Source organism: Mercurialis annua, linkage group LG1-X (genome assembly GCF_937616625.2).
Source record: "Mercurialis annua linkage group LG1-X, ddMerAnnu1.2, whole genome shotgun sequence".
NCBI classification, from domain to species: Eukaryota; Viridiplantae; Streptophyta; class Magnoliopsida; order Malpighiales; family Euphorbiaceae; genus Mercurialis; species Mercurialis annua.
The window spans coordinates 66,967,691-66,989,633 of NC_065570.1; the positions used below are offsets into that span (position 1 = coordinate 66,967,691).

Sequence of the window (21,943 nt, forward strand, 5' to 3'; positions counted from 1 at the left end):
TTCCAAAAAAATGTTAGTTTGTGCATGAAAATGACAAAATTTAAATTGTGTGATTAAAATAATAAAACATGTAAAAGTTTGTGATTTTTTTTGACATTAACCCAAGTATAAATAAACAACATACTAAATAACTTTGAATAAATTTTTAATAATAAAATAAATTTAAAAAATAAAATGAAAATCGTCATTTATTTCTAATAATTTTATAGTAACCAAACTTGTTCCATAGTTGTGAATTTATTAATTTATTTTATCAAATAATTTTTTATTACCTTTCTATTAATTTAAATTATTTAATAATTTTTTTAAAATTTAAGCCTAATATATATAAATTCATACCCACAATAATGATTATTAATAATGGCAACGTACAACTAAAAAAATTATTAAATTTCAAAATAAAATATTGGCCAAACACATATTTGAGTCCTTACATTATAATTTTTTTAAAATTGAGTCCCTACACTCAAAATTATAAAATGCTTCCCTACATTATCAAGAAAGTTTAATGTAAGTCCCTACGTTACATTCCGTTTGCCTTCCGTTAACTCGCAGTGTCAGAGGGACTTGCATTAAACATTCCTGATAGTGTAGGGAAGAAAACTACACTTTTTTAATGTAGGGACCCAGTCTGGAAAAAAGTGATAGTGCAGGGATCCAAATATGCGTTTAGCCTAAAACAAATAGAAAGTCTATTGCAAGGATCACAAAAAACAGAAATACAAAGTCTGTTAGATGCATTCGGAAGATTGGATCAATTATGTCTTCTTCTTCCCAGAGCATTTGATGTGGATGCAGCAGGGTCCTGCTTCTGTCCATAACGCGAGGCACCAACTCGGCAACATGAAGCATTAGCTGTTTTCCTGCAAGGTAGCCAAAGGATGCAGAGAAAAAAGCAAATAAAATTCCCAGAACAGCAGCACCTACTGGATAGTAAATATCCATGTAGTACAAAGCAACACTTGCACTTCCAATTCTAAATATTTCCACAGTTAAAACTTTAAAGGAGTCTTAAATTAGTAGAGAGTCTATGGTACAAATTTGAACCTAAACCAAAAGAAAAGCAACATTAGAAACTCAGCTCGCCAAAGGAATAGGAAATATTCACAATAAGAACGCAGGACCTAAGCGGAAAGAAAAGCAACACTAGAAACACAACCACAGAAATTAACTTGCCCAATTTAAATTACAGTGAATATGCAAAAAGTTCTGCTACCAATCTCTTTCTCTCGTATAACTAAATCAGCATATGTAGAGACAAAAAAATCAAAAAATTACAAACAAAACCTCATAGAGAAACACACCCACATCCAAAAACACCTAAGCACAGAAACACAAATGCACCCACATAACCACCAAAGCATAGAAACACAAATACACTTACATAGAGATATATTAAAACACCCACATAAAAAAGCACATAAACACAAACACACCCCACATATAAAAACACCAAAGCACATAAACACAAACACACCCACATAGAAAAACGCCAAAGCACATAAATGCAAGCACACCCACATAGAAAAACAAGAAAGCACATAAACGCAAGCACACCTACGTAGAAAAATACCAAAGCATATAAACACAAACACACCCAAAAACACCAAAACATAGAAACAAAAACACACTTACATAGAAAACACACCCACAAAAAAAATACTAAAGCACATAAACACAATCACACCTATATACAAAAATACCAAAGCATAGAAACACAAACACACTTACATATAGAAACAGAGAAACACACCCACAAAGAAAAATACCAAAGCATAGAAACACAAACACACCCACATAGAAAAACACCAAATCATAGAAACACAAACACACCGATTGTTCCATTCGTTTTTTTTCTTTGAACTAATATGCCATTAGTTCAATTCACATAAATCAACAGCGTTGGAACAGATGTAATTTCGGTCATTGACAAGCAGCTAAAGATATAATGAACTCGCAGCATTACCATACACAAAAAACGATACTATCCTTAAATAATCATCATAAACTAAACCTTAATTTCCAAGAAACTATATCAAAATTGTTAGAACAACAATTCCAATCATAATACTATAGAATAATCAGACTAAGGCTTATCTGGAGTTCCCCCGATTGTGTCATACTGTGCTCCTATCTTCTGATTCATTATTTCTGATACGTCTCTCTGCAATTCAAACAGGTAAGAGTAGTATATGGACAAACCACTGGGTTGGTTTATTATATTGACCTCTATCCTCTGAAAATATGACAATTTCTTATAATTCGCAAAACACCTTATAAGTTGTAGTTTACATAAATATACCAAGGATATATAAATATAATAAGGATAGAAAAAAAATAAAAGATAAATAAATAAAAGAAGGGAAGTGAACAAAGTGGGAGAGAGAGAGAGAGAGAGAGAGAGAGAGAGAGAGAGAGAGAAAAAGAAGACCTGAGGCAAGCTTTTCAATGCTCCCAATAACAAGATGCTTAAGAAAAGTTCATGGCAGAATTTAAAGGTGAGAGATCACCAGCTGTGAAGGAGAAAGCATCAATTCCATTAGCAGCAATAGGTGATGATGAGCGCCGAGATGATACAGCAAACATAGGGACTGAACTACGACAATTAGTAAAGAAAAAGCGATAAGATGAGTTGAAGGAAGCAACAGAAAAGAAAAATGTTGCCAACCAATGTAACAAATTCATTAACTTCACACTCACACAGGCTTAAATTATCATCTTCCAGCTCTATAGTGTCTTTTGGCTTAAATGATAATCTTCGTATAGCCAAGTGTGTCCTTCATTCATATCCAACAATGCCACATCATACTTCTTGCAGTCTTGTGCTGGAGCTCCATATGGACAGTCTGTCATTATCTTTTGGAAACCTGTTCAATTATTATTACATTAATAATCTCCATTTTACTTCTTTTCGGTGACTTGAGGTAAATGATATTCTTACCCAGCTGAGTTGTCTCCCTCAGCTCTCAGCACTCCACTCTTGCCAGCCGGTGGAGGCTTACAAACCTCAGAAAACCGTCTTGAGTTTGAGTATCCAGTCACCTACTGTTCGAATGTGGATACTAAGATAGTCGTCTGGTGGTGCTGATGTGATTGAAGATGGGTGCCTACAGTACATTAAATTCCTTTTATTTTATTGTCTAATTAATAAATGGTTTAACTAATTAACATTGAAAGGAATAGGCTGCAGCGCAGGTGACAAACATGTATTGTCCGTTCTTATGAAGCCCTGCGACTTTGACCTGTACAATCCACATATCATGAAGATCATAAAGGAAAAATTCAGTTGGCTAATTTAAATTGCAGTCTATATATTAGTACTCAGATAAGGGAATCTTGCATACCACATACATGGCTTCAGTTAGAATACTCTCTTTATGGCTTTTTTGCTATCAATCTCGGTGCTTTTTCTGTAAGATGTAGCTTCACCTGAAAATCCATTGGCATGCTCAGAATACTTTAGAGTAGAAAGAAAATTCCCTCCTATAAGGAAGAAAGCAAAAGTGACAGAAAGGAACATATACATAGTATCACAGTTTCTTGTACTGCTTGCCAAGTGCACATCTAGGTTCAGTTAAATTAAACGTGAGAAGAATGATGAGAGTTCTAATTCTAATCTAGTTTGTTTATTTCAGGTAAAGACAAGAAAAAAACTATATATTAGCACCTTAAGGCATCACATCAATAGCAGCATATCGAGACACTGATTTCTGAAGATAGGCATAAAATGCAAAATTTACCTATAATTTTTGTATGAATTGCCAGTCCTCAAGTAAAATATTGAATTCTAAAAAAATTAAAAGTCACGCTATAATTAAATTCTAAATATCTGCTCCATTTATTCACAAATTATTTTAGCCAAACATTGGTAGCAAGGAAAAGTCTAAGGTAATGCTAGAGCTATGAAGTACTACCTGCACAATTTGATGCATTGCAAGAGTCGATGAACTAACTCAAAATAGGGAAACGCCCAATAAACTCTGCCATTAGATCAGCACTTTCAACCTGCAAGGAAAAATGAACATTCAAACTTGTTCTTTAATTTATAACCATCATCCATAACTATGTCCATTAAAAAGAGAACAAATAGAATTAAAACCTTGCAAGTCCTCATATAACTAAAGGGAGGATCTCCACTCTTACACGTTCAAGTAAAGATGATGTGACTGTTAAACCTGCTCTCACGTTAGCACGAACAGCTGCACTGAATCCAATTGATGAATCCTGTGTCTGGTATATATCACAAAGAAGTTAATACTTTCAAGTTTAAAATTCCCTTAAACAGAAACATGATTCATTTATCTTATATGACCGATATTAGAATTTTGAAAATAAAACAATAGTATTAATTATGTTGAAAACTAAAGAATAGCTAAAAAATAGCAGAAAAGGGAACCTTATACAAAGATCTCAAAGTTAAAAGATATCACAAAGAAGGTGATTCACATTTGAAAAGAGGATGTAAAGGGTAAGTACCGAATCTCTTCTGATCTTATGACCTTGCTTTGGTCCATCCCGGAGGTAACCCTTCTAGTTGCGTTTTCTCATTTACAAGCTACATTGCTTACCAAAATATAGCGGGAAACTAATCAATCGAACAGCTTAATAAGGGAACAAATCATGTGCTTTTGTAAACACGATACCAGATAGATAATAATTGATCGGAATTTACCGGCACTTCACTCAAGCCTTTATCAGAAAAGCTTCGAAAACCAAAAGGAATTCCCATTATCTTTCTGACACCATATATTTCAAGTATGATGAAGATCTGCCAAAGTTCAAAACTATAAATAAATATACACAAAAAAGAAATACTGCATACATTGTATGATCTCTTTAATAGTTTTTTTCACTAATTACGGAGAATTCCAAGTGTTACACAATGTAACTTATCATGTATGTATAAAAGCAACGAGAATTAATTCAATTCCTGACCTGTCTGATTATCATTGAGACCAAAACATAATCCACCACAAGCTACACTTGCTGCCTTGACTACTTCTGGTTTGAAAAATATTTTCATAAATGATTAGCAGATTATTGAGCAAGTTGCTATTTCCTGTAAGGATAAACATCCCACAGTAAGCCCAGAGGGGTGTTAAGATGATAACAAAAGTGAACAATGGGTGTGGTTTAGGTTACCTTGTCATTGAATATCATACTGTAAAACCTTCTCATAAATGAATAGGGGGACCAACACCTAAATACTATAAAAATTTCAACAATCAGTTACATGAAAAATGTAGAGAAAAAGGAAAATAAATATCTATCTGCTCCATTTTATTCATAAATTATTTTAGCCAAACATTGGTAGCAAGGAAAAGTCTAAGGTAATGCTAGAGTTATGAAGTACTACCTGCACAATTTGATGCTTTGCAAGATTCGATGAACTAACTAAATAGGGAAACGCCCAATAAACTCTGCCATTAGATCAGCACTTTCAACCTGCAAGGAAAAATGTACACTCAAACTTGTTCTTTAATTTATAACTATCATCCATAACTTTGTCTATTAAAAAGAGAACAAATAGAATTAAAACCTTGCAAGTCCTCATATAACTAAAAGGGAGGATCTCCACTCTTACACATTCAAGTAAAGATGATGTGACTGTTAAACCAGTTCTCACGTTAGCACGAACAGCTGCATCGAATCCAATTGATGAATCCTCTTGTCTGGTAAATATCACAAAGAAGTTTTTTACTTTCAAGTTTAAAATTCTCTTAAACAGAAACATGATTCATTCATCTCACATGACTGATATTACAATTTTGAAAAGAAAAAATAGTATTAATTAAGTTGAAAACTAAAGAATAGCTAAAATAGCAGAAAAGGGAACCTTATACAAAGATCTCAAAGTTAAAAGACATCACAAAGAGGATGTAAAGGGTAAGTACCGAATCTCTTCTGATCTTATGACCCTTCTTTGGTCCATCCTGGAGGTAACCCTTCTAGTTGCGTCTTCTCATTTGCAAGCTACATTGTTTAACAAAATATAGCGGGAAACTTATTAATCTAACAGCTTAAGAAGAGAACAAATCATGGGCAGTTTTAAGCACAATAACATATACATAATAATTGATCGGAATTTACCGGCACTTCACTCAAGCCTTTATCAGAAAATCTTCGAGAACCAAAAGGAATCCTCATTATATTTCTGACACCATATATTTCAAGTGTGATGAAGATCTGCCATAGTTCAAAATTATAAATAAATATACTCAAAAAAACCTGAAATACTGCATACATTGTATGATCTCTATAATATATTTTTTTCACTAATTACGGAGACTTCCAAGTGTTACACAATGCAACTTATCATGTATGTATAAAAGCAACGAGAATTAATTCAATTCCTGACCTGTCTGATGACATCATTGAGACTAGAACATAATCCACCACAAGTTACAATTGTTGCCTTGACTACTTCTGGTTTGAAATATATTTTCATAAATGATTAGCAGGTTATTGAGCAAGTTGCTATTTCCTGTAAAGATAAACATCCCACAATAAGCCCAAATGGGTTCAGATGATAACAAAAAGTGAACTATGGGTGTGGTTTAGGTTACCTTGTCATTGAATCCCATACTGTAAAAAACTTCTCGTAAATAAATAAGGGGACCAACACTTAAATATTATAAAAAATTCAACAATCAGTTGCATGAAAAATGTTTGTGGCAGCTTCAGATGGTTAAGAAAAGAATCAGAAAGCTGTAAGAATCGGCTACATATGTTATTTCACCAACAAAAAGCCTATTGACTTAAAACCGTAGTAACTTCACTTGCAGACAACATTTTTAGGTATAATTCACAGAAATTAATCAGAACTAAAATCCGCGTATAAAATTCAAACATTGTCGGGAAAATTCTAATCTACTCGGCAACAGGTTTATATATGCAGCTGTTAATTATTGGGGAAGTAAAAGGGAAAAACGAAAAACACTTCGAATTTGAAAAATAAAAAGCAATCCTACCTTCCTTATCTGGAAGGCATACTTAATTGACAAGTGGCTGGTTGATTATAAAAGAATTCAGTCTCATTGAAAAAACTGAAAGAAATTTGGCGCATAGATGAAACTGGTCCATGTATGAGAACTACCATATAGATAAATCGTAGTGTGTTTGACTAATCAAAGATTGAAATGACCTACATCATAAATAAAAGGAGCAAGCCAAAACTCCAAAACCATATAAGAAAAACAATGGATAGCTAGCTTGATTTATAAAATATCTACTGGATTAACCTACATTTTAATATCCATTAAAAAAATTTAAACAATTGACTTAAACTTCATACTAGGAAGAACAAAAAAGAAGAAGAAAAGCCTACCTCAATACCAGCAGCACTGGTCAACTGAGACGGATCTGCATATGTTATCCCAGAGTACTACTCCTTTGTAGGCTTAAGAAGATCCAACGCATTAACAAGACCTCAAACAAATCGCTATTCACACTAGGCCTTCTCTTTTCAAACAAAAAGGCAAATTTACCAATGGTATGAAAATAAATAAATAACTATATACATGACTTTACCTGCATTACCTCCATGTTTGAGCTCAATTTCAAACCTGAGACTTTTATTAGCACTACCTCTACTTGGCCACTCTTCTATGTTCTTGTTATACCTCGATGCTTCTCCTTCTCCTTGATAAGTCTCTCCTTTTCTCATTCCCGCTCTCTTTCCTTCTCTCGTTCCCCTATTCTCCCTCTCGCTTTCTTCTTTTTCACGGTCGTTTCTTTCACTCTCTCTCCCTCTCACCTTCTTCTCTATTAGGCTCCTTCCTCTCTCTATCTGTCTTTATCTCTCTCCCTCTCATGTTAGTGGTTGCAACTTCAGGCTTGAACAAAGCACTCATGATGACAAGCCTGACCCCAATATTGCTAAGCTTAGCATGGGCTTCAGCATAGTCCTTGAAGAATTATTCCTTATCTAGAGCATATTTTTCAGCATATGCCTGCAGATTTTATTTTGCAACTACCTGTACAACATACTACAAATACTCCCTTTAAAGCCAATAACCTTAATTTTCTCTAATCTTTCCGCTGACCTAATTCTTTCCCTTATATCCTCTTCATGTTATTAATGATATCCTTCACGATTCTGATCATACGTGTCACCCCAATCCCAATTCCCATGAGCAGCACCACATCATACTTCTTGCAGTCTTGTGCTGGAGCTCCATATGGACCGTCGGTCATTATATTTGGAAACCTGTTCAATTATTATTACATTAATAATCTCAATTTTATAACTTTTCGGTGACCGGAGGTAAAAGTATATTCTTACCCAGCTGAGTTGCCTCCCTCAGCTCTCAGCACTGCACTCTTGCCAGCCGGTTGAGGCTTACAAACCTCATAGGAAACATTTTAAGTTTCAGCGTCCAGTCACTAAGGTAGTCGTCTGCTGGTGCTGATGTGATCGAAGATGAGTGCCTGCAGTACATTAAATTCCTTTTATTTTATTGTCTAACTAATAAATGGCTTAACTAATTACCATTGGAAGGAAGAGACTGCAACGCAGTTGACAAACATGTACTGTCCGCTCATATATCTGAAGCCTTGCGGCTTTGACATGTACAATCCACCTATCATGAAAAAAATAATTCAGTTGGCTAATTTAAGTTACAGTCTTTATTTTAGTACTTAGATAAGGGAATCTTGCATACCACATACATGCTATGAGGTACTGCCTGCACAAGTTGATCCTCTGTAAGAGCCCATAAACGAACTAAAATAGGGAGACGCCCAATAAACTCAGGCTATTAGACCAGAACTTTCGACCTGCAAGGGAAAATGAACATTCAAACTTGTTCCTTAATTTACAACTATCATCCATAACGATGTCCATTAAAAAAGAAGAAAAAGAATTAACATTTAACTGAAAAGGAGGATCTTCACTCTTACATATTTCAATTAAAGATGATGTGACTGTAAAACCTGCTCATATGTTAGCACAAACAGCTGAACCGAATCCAATTGATGAATCCTGCCATCTGGTAAAATATCACAAAGCAGTTTTCACTTTCAAGTTAGAATTCCCTTAAACAGAAACATGATTCATTCATTTCGCATGACTAATATTATAATTTTTTAAAGGTAACACTAACAACAGTATGAATATAGTTGAAAAGAGGAAGTAAAGGGTGAGTACCATGACAAAATACAAGTTCCACCTGACATTGTTACTCCCATCTGAAATACTTTGCAAACTCCTCTTAAACCCGTCAGTTTTTACATAACAGTGCTACCATCCTGAAAAATAATAAAATTTCATATTTATATGTTCAGCTTATCATTGATAAACAAAGCTTGATATAAAAATCCCAATTATTTATAGACAGATCGTTTTATGAAGCATACTTGAGCATCTGTTTGCGGTATTCGTGAAGTTGTCGACAAAGATCCTCATTAGCAGCTTTAAGCCAAAACAATAAAATAAAAAACAGAGGATCTACACTCTTACACGTTCAAGTAAAGATGTGACTGCTAAACCTGCTCTCATGTCAGCACGAACAACTGCACCAAATTAAATTGATGAATCATGTCGTCTGGTAAATATCACAGAGCAGTTTTCACTTTCAAGTTTAGAATTCCCTTAAATAGAAACATGATTCATTCATCTCACATGACTGATATCAGAATTTTGAAAAGAAAACAATAGTATTAATTAAGTTGAAAACTAAATATTAGCTAAAGTAGCAGAAAAAGGAACCTTATACAAAGATCTCAAAGTTAAAAGATATCACAAAGAAGGTGATTCAAATATGAAAAGAGGATGTAAAGGGTGAGTACCGAATCTCTTTTGATCTTATGACCTTTCTTTTGTCCATCCAGGAGGTAACCCTTCTGGTTGCGTCTTCTCATCTGCAAGCTACATTGCTTAACAAAATATAGCAAGAAGCTTGTCAATCTAACAGCTTAAGAAGAGAACAGATCATGGGCTTTTGTAAGTACAATAACATATAGATAATAATTGATCGGAATTTACCGGCGCTTCACTCAAGCCTTTATCAGAAAATCTTCGAAAACCAAAAGGAATCCCCATTATCTTTCCGACATGCACCATATATTTCAAGTGTGCTAACAATCTGCCAAAGTTAAAAAGTATAAATAAATATGCACAAAAAACCTCAAATACTACATATATTGTATGATCTCTATAATATATATTTTTCCACTAATTACAGAGACTTTCAAGTGTTATAAAATTCAACTTTTCATGTATGTATAAAAGCAAAAAGAATTAATAAAATCCTGACCTATCTGATGACATCATTGAGACCAGGACATAATCCACGACTTGTTACAATTGTTGCCTTGACTACTTCTGGTTTGAAACATATTTTCGTAAATGATCAGCAGGTTATTGAGCAAGTTGCTATTTCCTGTAATGATAAACATCACACAATAAGCCCAGATGGGTGTTAAGATGATTACAAAAGTGAGTCCTGCCATGAACAGCTGCACTGAATGGATTAATTAGTATATAGAAAAATGGGGCCCGTTGAAAGAAAGGAATCGGTTTTGGAAAGGAACATCGCACAACAAGTTGCTATTTCCTGTAATGATAAACATCGCACTATCTCCTGTTACCATAGCTGCACCGAATCCAATTGATGAGTCCTGCCATCTGGTAAAATATGACAAAGCAGTGTTCACTTTCAAGTTGAGAATTCCCTTAAACAGAAACATGATTCACATAACTAATATTAGAATTTTATAAAGGTAACAAGAGTATTAATAAAGTTTTTGTACCATGACAAAGACAAGTTCCACCTTAAATTGCTACTCCCATCTGAAATACTTTGTAATTAAGCCCGTCAGTTTGTGCTACCATCCTGAAAAATAATAAAATTTCATATTTACATGTTCAGCTTATCATTGATAAACAAAGCTTGATATATAAATCCCAATTATTTATAGACAAAGATCGTTTTATGAAGCATACCTGAAGTTGTCGACAGAGATCCTCATTAGCAGCTTTAAGCGGAAACAACAAAATAAAAAAGACACAAAAACATGAGGCAAGCTTTTCAAAGCTCCCAATAACAGGATGCTTAGCGGCAAGCAAAGTTCATGGCAGAATTTAAAGGTAGAGATCACCAGCTGTGAAGGAGAAAGCATCCATTCCATTAGCAGCAATAGGTGATGTTGAGCGCCGAGAAGATACAGCAAACATAGGGGCTGAACTACGACAATTAGTAAAGAAAAAGCCATAAGATGAGTTGAAGGAGGCAACAGAAAAGAAAATTGTTGCCAACCAATGTAACAAAAACATTAACTTCACACTCACACAAGCTTAATTTATCATCTTCCAGCTCTATATTGTCTTTTGGCTTAAATGATAATCTTCGTATGGCCAAGTGCGTCCTTCATACCATATCCAGCAATGCCACATCATACTTCTTGCAGTCTTGTGCTGCAGCTCCATATGGACAGTCTGTCATTATCTTTGGAAACCTGTTCAATTATTATTACATTAATAATTTCCATTTTACTTCTTTTCGGTGACTCGAGGTAAATGATATTCTTACCCAGCTGAGTTGTCTCCCTCAGCTCTCAGCACTCCACTCTAACCAGCCGATGGAGGCTTACAAACCTCAGAAAACCGTCTTGAGTTTGCGCATCCAGTCACCTACTGTTCGAATGTGGACACTAAAGGTCGTCGTCTGGTGGGGCTGATGTGATTGAAGGTGGGTGCCTACAGTACATTAAATTCCTTTTATTTTATTTTCTAATTAATAAATGGCTTAACTAATTACCATTGGAAGGAATATGCTGCAGCGCAGGTGATAAACATGTATTGTCCATTCTTATGAAGCCCTGCCACTTTGACATGTACAATCCACATATCATGAAGATCATAAAGGAAAAATTCAGTTGGCTAATTTAAATTGCAGTCTATATTTTAGTACTCAGATAAGGGAATCTTGCATACCACATACATGTCAAAGTCGATGAATTTTTCCTTTATGATCTTCATGATAGGGAAACGCCCATTAAACTCTGCCGTTAGATCAGCACTTTCAACCTGCAAAGAAAAATGAACATCCAAACTTGTTCTTTAATTTATAACTATCATCCATAAGTATGTCCATTAAAAACCTTGCAAGTCCTCATATAGCTAAAAGGGAGGATCTCCACTCTTACACATTCAAGTAAAGATGATGTGATTGTTAAACCTGCTCTCACGTTAGCACGAACAGCTGCACCGAATCCAATTGATGAATCCTGTTGTCTGGTAAATATCACAAAGAAGTTTTTACTTTCAAGTTTAGAATTCCCTTAAACAGAAATATGATTCATTCATCTCACATGACTGATATTAGAATTTTGAAAATAAAATAATAGTATTAATTAAGTTGAAAACTAAGGAATAGCTAAAATAGCAGAAAAGGGAACCTTATACAAAGATCTCAAAGTTAAAACATATCATAAAGAAGGTGATTCAAATTTGAAAAGAGGATGTAAAGGGTAAGTACCAAATCTCTTCTGATCTTATGACCTTCTTTTGGTCCATCCTGGAGGTAACACTCCTAGTTGCGCTTATGATTTGCAAGCTACATTGCTTAACAAAATACAGCGGGAAACTTATCAATCTAACAACTTAATAAGGGAACAAATCATGTGCTTTTGTAAACACAATAACAGATAGATAATAATTGATTGGAATTTACCGGCACTTCACGCAAGCCTTTATCAGAAAATCTTCGACAACTAAAAGGAATGCTCATTATCTTTCTGACACCATATTATTCAAGTGTGATGAAGATCTGCAAAAGTTCAAAACTATAAATAAATATACACAAAAAACCTGAAATACTGCATACATTGTGTAATCTCAATAATTTATTTATTTTCACTAGTTACGGAGACTTCCAAGTGTTACACAATGCAATTTATCATGTATGTATAAAAGCAACGAGAATTAATTCAATTCATGACCTGTCTAGTGACATCATTGAGACCAGAACATAATTCACCACAAGTTACAATTGCTGCCTTGACTACTTCTGGTTTGAAATATATTTTCATAAATGATTAGCAGGTTATTGAGCAAGTTGCTATTTCCTGTAAGGATAAACATCCCACGATAAGCCCAAATGGGTGTTAAGATGATAATAAAAGTGAACTATGGGTGTGGTTTGGGTTACCTTGTCATTGAATTCCATGTTGTAAAAAACTTCTCGTAAATGATTAGGGGGACCAGCACCTAAATATTATAAAAAAATTCAACAGTCAGTTACATGAAAGATGTTTGTGGCAGGTTTAGATGGTTAAGAAAAGAATGAGAAAACTGTAAGCATCGGCTACATATGTTATTTCACTAACAAAAAGCCTCTTGCCTTAAAACCGTAGTAACTTCACTAGCAGACAACATTTTTAGGTACAATTCACCTAAATTTATCAGAACTAAATTTAGTCTCGTTGAAAAAACAGGCAATACATGAAAGAAATTTGACGCATAGATGAAACTGATCCGTGTATGAGAACTACCATATAGATAAATTATAGTGTGTTTGAATAATCAAAGATTGAAATGACTTGATTATAAATATAAGTAGCAAACCAGAACTCCAAAACCAGATAGGAAAAATAATGGATAGTTAGCTTGATTTATAAAATATATATTGGAGTAACTTACATATTAATATCCATTACAAAATTTTAAACAATTGACTGAAATTTCATACTAAGAAAGAAAAAAAAGGGCTCTACCTCAATACCAGTACTGAGACAGATGAGATCTGCATATGTTATCCCAGAGTACTAATCCTTCATAGGCTTAAGAAGCTCCAGCGTATTGACAAGACCTCAAATAAATCGTTATTCACACTTGGCCTTTTGTTTTATGAAAATAAATAAATAACTATATACATGACTTCACCTGCATTACCTCCATGTTTGAGCTCAATTTCAAACCTGAGACTTCTATTAGTGCTACCTCTTCCTCTCTCTATCTCTGTCTTCTTCTCTCTCCCTCTCATGTTAGTAGTTGCAACTTCAGGCTGGAACAAAGCGCACTCATGATGACAAGCCTGACCCCAACATTGCTAAGCTTAGCATGGGCTTCTGCATAGTCCTTGAAGAATTATTCCTTATCTAGAGCATATTTTTCAGCATATGCCTGCAGATTTTATTTTGCAACTACCTATACGACATACTGTAAATACTCCCGTTAAAGCCAATAACCTTAATTTTCTCTAATCTTTCTGCTACCCTAATTCTTTCCCTTCTATCCTCTCCATGTTATCAATGATATCCTTCAAGATTCTGATCATAGGTGTCACCCCAATCCCAAGTCCCATCAGCAGCACCACATCAATACTTCTTGCAGTCTTGTGCTGGAGCTCCATATGGATCGTGTGTCATTATATTTGGAAACCTGTTCAATTATTATTACATTAATAATCTCAATTTCATAACTTTTCGGTGACTGGAGGTAAAAGTATATTCTTACCCAGCTGAGTTGTCTCCCTCAACTCTCAGTATTCCACTCTTGCCAGTCGATGGAGGCTTACAAACCTCAGAGGAAACATTTTGAGTTTGCGCGTCCAGTCACTGAGGTCGTCGTCTGCAGGTGCTGATGTGATTGAAGATGGGTGCCTGCAGTACATTAAATTCCTTTTATTATATTGTCAAGCTAATAAATGGCTTAACTAATTACCATTGGAAGGAAAGAGACTGCAGCGCAGTTGACAAACATGTACTGTCCGCTCTTATATGTGGAGCCTTGCGGCTTTGACATGTACAATCCACCTATCATGAAGAAACAATTCAGTTGGCTAATTTAAATTAGTCTCATTATTTCAGTACTTAGATAAGGGAATCTTGCATACCACATACATGCTTCAGTTTGAATACTCTCAGTATGGCTTTTCTGCAATCAATCTCAATGCTCTTTCTATAAGATGTAGCTTCACCTGAAAATCCATTTTGCATGATCAGAATACTATAGAGGAATGCAAAAAAAACCCTTCTCTAAGGTAATGCCAGAGCTATGAGGTACTATCTGCACAAGTTGGCCGAGCCCATAAACGAACTAAAATAGGGAGACGCCCAATAAACTCTGCTATTAGAGCAGCAATTTCGGCCTGCAAGGAAAAATGAACATTCAAACTTGTTCCTTAATTTACAACTATCATGCATAACTATGTCCATTAAAAAGAGAAGAAAAGGAGGATCTTCACTCTTACACATTCAATTAAAGACGATGTGACTGCAGAACCTGCTCTCTTGTTACCACGAACAGCTGCGCCGAATCCAATTGATGAGTCCTGCCATCTGGTAAAATATGACAAAGCAGTTTTCACTTTCAAGTTGAGAATTTCCTTAAACAGAAACACGATTCACATGACTTATATTAGAATTTTATAAAGGTAACAACAGTATTGATAAAGTTTTTGTACCATGACAAAAGACAAGTTCCACCTGAGATTGTTACTCCCATCTGAAATACTTTGTAATTAAGCCCGTCAGTTTCGTTCCCCTTTTATACCTCTGCCTATGTCTCTCCCTCTCACATTCTTCTTTTTGACGGTCCTTTCTTTCCCTCTCTCTCCCTCTCACATTCTCCATTAGGCTCCTTCCTCTCTCTATCTGTCTTTTTCTTTCTCCCTCTCATGTTAGTGTTTGCAACTTCAGGCTTGAACAAAGCACTCATGATGACAAGCCTGACCCCAACATTGTTAAGCTTAGCATGGGCTTCACCATAGTCCTTGAAGAATTATTCCTTATCTGGAGCTTATTTTCCAGCATATGCCTGCAGATTTTATATTGCAACTACCTATACAACATACTATAAATACTCCCTTTAAAGCCAATAACCTTAATTTTATCTAATCTTTCTGCTACCATAATTCGTTCCCTTCTATCCTCTCCATGTTATTAGTGATATCCTTCACGATTCTGATCATAGGTGTCACCCCAATCCCAAGTCCCATCAGCAGCACCACATCATACTTCTTGCAGTCTTGTGCTGGAGCTCCATATGGACCGTCTGTCATTATGTTTGGAAACCTGTTCAATTATTATTACATTAATAATCTCAATTTTATAACTTTTCGGTGACTGGAGGTAAAAGTATATTCTTACCCAGTTGAGTTGTCTCCCTCAGCACTCCACTCTTGTCAGCAGGTCGAGGCTTACAAACCTTAGAGGAAACATTTTGGGTTTGCGCATCCAGTCACTGAGGTAGTCGTCTGCTGGTGCTGATGTGATTGAAGATGGGTGCCTGCAATACATTAGATTCCTTTTATTTTATTGTCTAACTGATAAATGGCTTAACTAATTACCATTGGAAGGAAGAGACGGCAGCGTAGTTGACAAGCATGCACTGTCGTCTCTTATATCTGAAGACTTGCGGCTTTGACATGTACAATCCACCTATCATGAAGAAACAATTCAGTTGGCTAATTTAAATTACAGTCTTCATTTTAGTACTTAGATAAGGGAATCTTGCGTACCACATACATGCTTCAGTTAGAATACTCTCAGTATGGCTTTTCTGCAATCAATCTCAATGCTTTTTCTATAAGATGTAGCTTCACCTGAAAATCCATTTTGCATGCTCAGAATACTTTAGAGGGATACAAAAAAATCCCTCCTATAAGGTAATGCCAGAGCTATGAGGTACTACCTGCACAAGTTGATCCTCTGTAAGAGCCCATAAACGAACTAAAATAGGGAGACGCCCAATAAACTCTGCTAATAGACCCGCACTTTCGACCTGCAAGGAAAAATGAACATTCAAACTTGTTCCTTAATTTACAACTATCATCCATAACTATGTCCATTAAAAAGAGGACGAAAAGAATTACCATTTAACTGAAAAGGAGGATCTTCACTCTTACATATTCAATTACAGATGATGCGACTGCAAAACCTGCTCTCGTGTTATCACGAACAGCTGCACCGAATCCAATTGATGAATCCTGCCATCTGGTAAAATATCACAAAGCAGTTTTTACTTTCAAGTTTAGAATTCCCTTAAACAGAAACATGATTCATTCATTTCACATTACTTATATTAGAATTTTATAAAGGTGACAGCAGTATCAATAAAGTTGAAAAGAGGAAGTAAAGGGTGAGTACCATGACAAAATACAAGTTCCACCTGACATTGTTTCTCCCATCTGAAATACTTCGCAAACTCGTCTTAAGCCCGTCAGTTTTTACATAACAGTATCCTGAAAAATAATAAAATTTCATATCTACATGTTCAGCTTATCATTGATAAACAAATCTTGATATAAAAATTCCAATTATTTATAGACAAAAATCGTTTTATGAAGCATACTTGAGTGTTTGCGGTATTCATAAAGTTGTCGACATAGATCCTCAATAGCAGCTTTAAGCCAAAACACCAAAATAAAAAAGGGAGGATCTTCACTCTTACACGTTCAGGTAAAGATGTGACTGCTGAACCTTGATTAAATTGATGAATCATGTCGTCTGGTAAATATCACAAAGAAGGTGAAAAAAGAAACATGATTCATTCATCTCACATGACTAATATTAAAATTTTGAAAAGAAAACAATAGTATTAATTAAGGTGAAAAGAAAAGAATAGCTTAAATAGCAGAAAAAGGAACCTTATACAAAGATCTCAAAGTTAAAAGATATCACAAAGAAGGTGACTGAAATATGAAAAGAGAATGTAAAGGGTGAGTACCGAATCTCTTCTGATCTTATGACCTTTCTTTGGTCCATCCTGGAGGTAACTGTCTTCTCATCTACAAGCTACATTGCTTAACAGAATATAGCAAGAAACTTATAAATCTAGCAGCTTAAGAAGAGAGCAAATCATAGACTTTTGTAAGCACAATAACATACATATAATAATTGATCGGAATATACCGCCGCTTCACTCAAGCCTTTATCAGAAAATCTTCGAGAACCAAAAGGAATCCCCATTATCTTTCCGACACCATATATTTCAAGTGGGCTAACAATCTGCCAAAGTTAAAAACTATAAATAAATATGCACAAAAAACCTCAAATACTACATATATTGTATGATCTCTATTATATATTTTTTTCCACTAATTACAGAGACTTTCAAGTGTTACACAATTCAAGTTTTCATGTATGTATAAAAGCAAAGAGAATTAATAAAATCCTGACCGACACTGACATCATTGAGACCAGGACATAATCCACGACTTGTTACAATTGCTGCCTTGACTACTTCTGGTTTGAAACATATTTTCGTAAATGATCAGCAGGCTATTGAGCAAGTTGCTATTTCCTGTAATGATAAACATCGCACAATAAGCCCAGATAGGTGTTAAGATGATAACAAAAGTGAACTATGGGTGTGGTTTAGGTTACCTTGTCATTGAATCCCATGCTGTATAAAACTTCTAGTAAATGATTAGGGGGACCAGCACCTAAATATTATAAAAATTTCAACAATCAGTTACATGAAAAATGTTTGTGGCAGGTTCAGATGGTTAAGAAAAGAATGAGAAAGTTGTAAGCATCGGCTACATATGTTATTTCACCAACAAAAAGCCTCTTGCCTTAAAACCGTAGTAACTTCACTAACAGACAACATTTTTAGGTACAATTCACCTAAATTTATCAGAAGTAAAATCAGCGTATAAAATTCAAACATTGTCGAGACTACTCGGCAACAGGTTTATATATGCAGCTGTTAATTATTGGGAAAGTAAAACGGAAAAAAGAAAAACACTTTGAATATGAAAAATAAGAAACAATCCTACCTCCCTTATCTGGAAGGCATACTTAATTGACAAGTGGCTGGTTGATGATAAAAGAATTCAGTCTCATTGAAAAAACAGGCAATACATGAAAGAAATTTGACATATAGATGAAACTGATCCGTGTATGAGAACTACCATATAGATAAATCATAATGTGTTTGAATAATCAAAGATTGAAATGACTTGATTATGAAATTAAGTAGCAAGCCAGAACTCCAAAACCAGATAGGAAAAATAATGGATAGTTAGCTAGATTTATAAAATATATATTGGAGTCACCTACATTTTAATATCCATTACAAAAATTTAAACAATTGACTGAAATTTCATACTAAGAAAGAAAAAGAAAAAAGGGCTCTACCTCAATACCAGTACTGAGACAGATTTGCATATGTTATCCCAGGGTACTAATCCTTCATAGGCTTAAGAAGCTCCAGCGCATTAACAAGACCTCAAACAAATCGTTATTCACACTTGGCCTTTTATTTTCAAACAAAAAGGCAAGTTTACCAATGTTATGAAAATAAATAAATAACTATATACATGACTTCACCTGCATTACCTCCATGTTTGAGCTCAATTTCAAACCTGAGACTTCTATTAGCACTACCTCTTCCTCTCTGTATCTCTGTCTTCTTCTCTCTCCCTCTCATGTTAGTAGTTGCAACTTCAGGCTTGAACAAAGCGCACTCATGATGACAAGCCTGACCCCAACATTGCTAAGCTTAGCATGGGCTTCAGCATAGTCCTTGAAGAATTATTCCTTATCTAGAGCATATTTTTCAGCATATGCCTGCAGATTTTATTTTGCAACTACCTATACGACATACTGTAAATACTCCTGTTAAAGCCAATAACCTTAATTTTCTCTAATCTTTCTGCTACCCTAATTCTTTCCCTTTCTATCCTCTCCATGTTATCAATGATATCCTTCAAGATTCTGATCATAGGTGTCACCCCAATCCCAAGTCCCATCAGCAGCACCACATCAATACTTCTTGCAGTCTTGTGCTGGAGCTCCATATGGATCGTGTGTCATTATATTTGGAAACCTGTTCAATTATTATTACATTAATAATCTCAGTTTCATAACTTTTCGGTGACTGGAGGTAAAAGTATATTCTTACCCAGCTGAGTTGTCTCCCTCAGCTCTCAGTATTCCACTCTTGCCAGTCGATGGAGGCTTACAAACCTCAGAGGAAACATTTTGAGTTTGAGAATTCCCTTAAACATAAACACGATTCACATGACTTATATTAGAATTTTATAAAGGTAACAACAGTATTGATAAAGTTTTTGTACCATGACAAAAGACAAGTTCCACCTGAGATTGTTACTCCCATCTGAAATACTTTGTAATTAAGCCCGTCAGTTTGTGCTACCATCTTGAAAAATACTAAAATTCCATAGCTTATCATTGATAAACAAAGCTTGATACAAAAATCCCAAATATCTACAGGCAAGGATCGTTTTATGAAGCATACCTGACGTTGTGGACAGAGATCCTCATTAGCAGCTTGAAGCGGAAACACCAAAATAAAATATAAAAAAAAAACACAAAAACATCGACAGAGAAAACACAGCAACAAATAAACACGCACATAGAAAAGCATCAAAGCACATAGACAGACACATTCACATAAACAAGCATCAAAAAACACAGTAACACATACAAAACACATAAACCCAAACACTTAGAACATTTGTAACACAAAAACACATAAACAGCCACACTTAGAAAGAGACAGTGAGAAACAAATACTATTTGTTTTGTTGCGAGTCCTTTTATAATGCTACTAATCCATATTCATTTGGGGCTACAAATCCATATTCAATTGGGATTTGTACAGCTGGATCCTAAATACTCCTATTTAGAAATTCAAAAAGTAACGTTAAACTCATTACTTTTTGTTTTAAACTGAAATTTCATTAATTGATGTGCCACTTCATTAATGCCTAATTATGTCACGTGGCTCTCAACCCTCATATGTCCTAAATAGGAAAATATTCTCTTCTTTTTTCACTCAATAGCAAAATGCTCATTACTTTATTATTTTCTCATTAAAAAAGGACCAAAATGACCAATTAATTTAGATTACTATGACTTCTATAATCAATTTTTATTATTATCCGTCACTCTTATAATATTCCCTTTATTTTTTATCCACCATATAGGCTGTCTAATTCTCTTTAACGTCGCATTATAGATTTTCTTTATATTTTTTTATTTTTAATTTACTTTAAATATATTAAAATTGGAAGAAAATTATTCATCCAGTGATATTATGTTATAAAAGTCAAAATTATCATAAAAAATCATACTTAAAAAAAAAAGAACTAATTGGATAACTAAAAGAGTTGTATTGTTTGAGTTTAAAATCATTAATTTAAATCTTAAAAACCTAAAAAATATTACATCGATGCAATACGGACGGACTTGAACTTATATAATTAGTTAATTTTTAATATATGTCCAACCAAAACTATAATCGATACTTGATTAGCAAATATTAGACACAATTTAAATTTACTTTTAAAAAATTAAGCACGCCGAATCCACCCAAACTCGATAGCCCGACCATGAACAAGTCTAAATCCTTGCAGTGCAATAAAAAAAAATACCTAGACTCATTTGATTCTACAATATTGCTCTCTCCTCCGTCGCCGTTGCCGCTTGTCGTCGTTTATTAACTTTTCAAGGTACAATTTGTTTCCCGTTATCTCTCTCACTTTCTTGGTTTCTTCATTGATATGAATACAGTAATTTACCTCGTATTCGTTTTTCCAGTAGCATTAGTGTAATGCCCCGCAATTTTTAATAGTCGAGCTATGCCATGTGTCAAGATCTTTATATCCAGAAATATGTAAATTAAATTTAAACGTGAATTGAATTTATATGTGTCATTAGAAATATATCTTAATTATAGGACTTTAAAATTTAAATTATAAGATTTAAATTTTAATATAAGTGTGACCGGTGTTGATGTCCAATTTTTGCCATCGGTAATTTTATCAATTTATTCTTAAATTTATTTAATTAATAGTCTAATTAAATTGAATAAACACAATGAAATAAGCAAAGGCAATTAATTCTTTTTATTAATGTTTGTTTTATATAAACTTACAAGTGAATTTGAAAAATGATCAAATCCACAAATAAACTAAATGGATCATATTATCATTTAAATAAAAAATGTCAAAGGACCAACTGCATATTT

General features: G+C 34.4%; 1 long non-coding RNA gene across 50 annotated transcripts; it reads right to left on the reverse strand.

Moving 5' to 3' along the window:
• Positions 1-324: 324 nt before the first annotated feature.
• On the reverse strand, positions 325-19,960 carry LOC126687760 (uncharacterized). 50 transcript variants are annotated; one of them, XR_008789929.1, is made up of 55 exons: positions 19,853-19,960; positions 19,087-19,777; positions 18,331-18,389; positions 18,134-18,247; positions 17,833-17,952; positions 17,672-17,747; positions 17,297-17,451; positions 17,092-17,186; positions 16,818-16,938; positions 16,637-16,726; positions 16,464-16,547; positions 16,293-16,383; positions 16,093-16,208; positions 15,408-16,017; positions 15,195-15,282; positions 14,838-15,092; positions 14,459-14,757; positions 13,717-14,383; positions 13,152-13,210; positions 12,943-13,068; positions 12,675-12,770; positions 12,480-12,565; positions 12,148-12,235; positions 11,936-12,028; positions 11,532-11,826; positions 11,291-11,457; positions 10,946-11,181; positions 10,753-10,835; positions 10,257-10,627; positions 9,986-10,085; positions 9,790-9,876; positions 9,358-9,513; positions 9,149-9,249; positions 8,902-8,990; positions 8,664-8,778; positions 8,528-8,582; positions 8,285-8,430; positions 7,328-8,209; positions 6,359-6,484; positions 6,091-6,186; positions 5,895-5,973; positions 5,540-5,672; positions 5,357-5,445; positions 5,143-5,207; positions 4,936-5,059; positions 4,673-4,768; positions 4,477-4,563; positions 4,100-4,230; positions 3,915-4,005; positions 3,345-3,429; positions 3,205-3,242; positions 2,942-3,107; positions 2,701-2,867; positions 2,432-2,591; positions 325-2,164 (listed from the first exon to the last, which is right to left on the reverse strand). It is a non-coding gene; the product is annotated as an uncharacterized LOC126687760 (long non-coding RNA). The 50 variants fall into 50 exon arrangements; XR_008789914.1 differs by having other exon boundaries at positions 16,093-16,231; XR_008789933.1 differs by having other exon boundaries at positions 15,408-15,760; positions 15,853-16,017; positions 16,093-16,383.
• Positions 19,961-21,943: the final 1,983 nt, after the last annotated feature.